This window comes from Protomyctophum parallelum, assembly GCF_964188405.1.
Source record: "Protomyctophum parallelum genome assembly, chromosome: 20".
NCBI classification, from domain to species: domain Eukaryota; kingdom Metazoa; phylum Chordata; class Actinopteri; order Myctophiformes; family Myctophidae; genus Protomyctophum; species Protomyctophum parallelum.
In genome coordinates this window covers 45,114,144-45,117,194 of record NC_139718.1, presented here as the reverse complement: position 1 = coordinate 45,117,194, position 3,051 = coordinate 45,114,144, and the positions used below count along the sequence as shown (strand labels likewise).

At 41.8% G+C, this 3,051-nt stretch overlaps 1 long non-coding RNA gene across 1 annotated transcript; it reads right to left on the bottom strand.

Moving 5' to 3' along the window:
* Positions 1–2,262: 2,262 nt before the first annotated feature.
* Positions 2,263–2,791, bottom strand: LOC310878329. Its single transcript, XR_014570890.1, has 3 exons — positions 2,592–2,791; positions 2,412–2,484; positions 2,263–2,302 (listed from the first exon to the last, which is right to left on the bottom strand). It is a non-coding gene; the product is annotated as an uncharacterized lncRNA (long non-coding RNA).
* Positions 2,792–3,051: the final 260 nt, after the last annotated feature.

Below are 3,051 nucleotides of genomic sequence, written 5' to 3'. Positions count from 1 at the left end.
CCTGTCTTATTGCAGAAGTGTCTGTGGCTGTGGACCTTGAACTTGTAGTGGTTGTGAAAGTTCTAGCACTTTGAGTTGGCTTCTTGGGTTTGAATGTATGCTCTTGTTCACTTTGCCTCAAAGCACTGTGGGATGTGATGGGATTACATACAATGCTTGCTTCCTGATTGAGAAATGTGACAAAATAAGAAAAGTTGGGGAACTGTTCATAGCATAACTGATATTGGGTGGCTGCCCTGTTCCATCCTCTACTTAGCCAATCAGGTAGCTTGGTGGTAAGCGTTTGATTCTCCATTGCATCATTAAGAACATTTAAATGAATATTATGAGAAACAGCAGCCTCACAGCTCCTTAAAAAGTCAACAAACTTTCGCAACTCTAAACTGTCTTTTGGGTTCAATTTTGGCCAGGCATGCAGTTTATCTCTATATGCTTTAGCAATTATGAAAGGGTCACCATATCTTTCATTTAGAAGATTCCATGCTTCATAATATGATTCTTCTGTGTCACTAAGAAAATAACCTTCTAAGGCCTCCTTGACTGTTCCACCAACATATCTTTGCAAAAAGAATATTTTCTCTACAACTGGAATATTTTTCCTTTTTTGAAAGGGTTTGAAAAGAGCTTTTCCACAGTTTGAATTTCAGTGGATCTCCAGAAAAGATTGTAGGCTCTGGGATAGGTAGGCGATTTGCAGTTATAGCCTCAGCCAAGACTTTGACCAGTCTGTAGGTGTCATCAGGCTCACTTGTGATCACACCTCTTGTTGGTTGTTGCTGGTGCATAATGCCCTGTGATGTAAACTGTTGCTCAGGTACATGTACTTTAAGACTTGCCTTGGCTGCATTTAGCCGTCTCATTTCCTCCAATCGTTTAAGTTGTCCCTTTATCTCTTCAACAGTGTTTTTCCTTGTCATATCTTCTGCCTCAAGTAGCTTTAATTTCTCCTTTCGCTGTTCCTGAGCAGCAGTTATTAAAACAGCTTGAGTAGCTGCAAACTCAGCAGCCTCTTCTTCCTTCCTTTTGACTGAGAGTGCATCAGACCGGTTCGAATGATTGGAACGATTTGAAAGATTAGATCGATTGGAATGGGCTGACAGAGCAACACTGCCACTTGCCGTGGAGTCAAAAACAGAGCTCACATCAGGCCACTGTAACTCTTCCTCTTTTCCTTGGATTTGAGCAACTGCATTTTCAACAACATTTTTGGTGACTTGGTTACATTTGTCAATTTTGCGACGCATGTCGGGGTCTGGGGTATCAAGGTTTCTATAGGCATCATAAATATTGTTCAATAAAAACACTTTATTTTCAAGAGAATTAATGTTACCTTGGAGAACATTCTTAGGAGCCTGGCTTATAACCACCTTTTTTGTTATCCTAGTTTGAGTTTTCCAATATTCATAGTCAGAATCAAACTGGTACAACAACTCCTTTAACTTTTCTTGTTGGAAACTTGGTGTGCGGCTCCTTTCTCCCTTGTGGGGCACTTGTAAACTTTCACTGGCCATTGCAGCAACTTTACTTTGCTCTAGTTCCTTAATTTGCTTTGGTTGAACTGGCTTTTCCTTTTGTGCTGGTTCCTTGGGTTGTGCTGGCCCTTTAGATGCCCTTGTGGCTTCACTTTTGCCAGACATCCTTTTCAAACTGCTCACACACTTAACCATAACCATATGCACTTAAACCATTGCCAATAGTGCCAGTATTGTTTGTCAAATTACACTTGAGTTTAATTCAACACAGTAACAGTATGCAGTACATTGAACCCATCAAAATGAACAAACAATAAAATGCAGTTCACTCAAACCTCATTAGTTCCATAATGCAATTTAATCTTTCTTCTTTCCTTTGTTCCAAATTGTGCTCATGTCCCTTTAAGTGTCTCGATCTTGATGTTAGCAGCACCAAAGTCATTATTGTTCCCTTTTGGAAACCTTTGAAAGTGTCGTGTGTGCAACTAACCTGACGTAGCCGACTTGGAACAAACAAACGTCAAAACGTGTCCTTGTAACAGCAAGCATGAGTTCTCTCTGCAACTTCAGTGGGTCCCTGCAAGGTGGTTCACCAAGCAGCTGGAGTGGAACGGCGATCGCGTCGCTAGCCGCGACGGTGCCTTGGTTCGCCGTTTCGGTTCGGCAGGGCTGCCGTCTGGTAGACCTCGAACTGGGCGACCCAGACTGCTGCCGTGGGTCGGGTAGTCTGCAGTTGAGTTTTGACTGTCACTCCCTCCATGAACGAGTCAGTCGTTTCTGTTTACTGATGATTTTATTGAGCTCTCACTCTCAATAGACCAACGTCAAAACTGATGAACACACAATGAATAAACGACGATCAGTACATGAACAAACTTAAGCACATAATCATAACAAACATGACAATATAATGCATACATGATGAACACATGGATTTACCTCACTGGCTGCATAAGGGGAATGAAGGGAATGGAATGACAGGAAACCCATATGAACAACAACAAACGTCAAACTGTAACAAAAACAAATCGCATCAATTAAACTCATATACAAATCAAACATACACCTTAAATGTTGACAAAGAACGTAAAACATTGGTTCAGAAACAAACAAACAAACCTTGGTTAATGACACGCTTCTCTCAAACAATTCATGTCCTTCCGTCTACACGGAGGCTTGACAAACAATGTTGTGAGCCATCGCTGGTTCAACACCAAATAAGGACATGGCACCGGACGTGACGTAATTCCAAATTACCTTTCCCAATATAATGTGAAATAAAACAAAATAATGACAGAAACATATTTCTGGCAGCCAAACAAGGACCATATGCCATTTTGGGGGGGCAGTTCGGGGGGGCATTTCGGCTGTCCAATATTCATGTAGCCCCTAGAGGGAGGCATAGGTCAATATGTGACGTCATAAGTGACAGGGGTATTAAAGCCTTTCTGAACAGGCAGGTAGCAGGTCTGAAATCCATGGGGCCTCACAACACTGCCAGTAAGTGTTGTTGAGAGGGGGATGTGTGAGCTGATCTGTCAAGGGGTAAGCCTGTTTTCTTGTCTTTTGTATATGTACT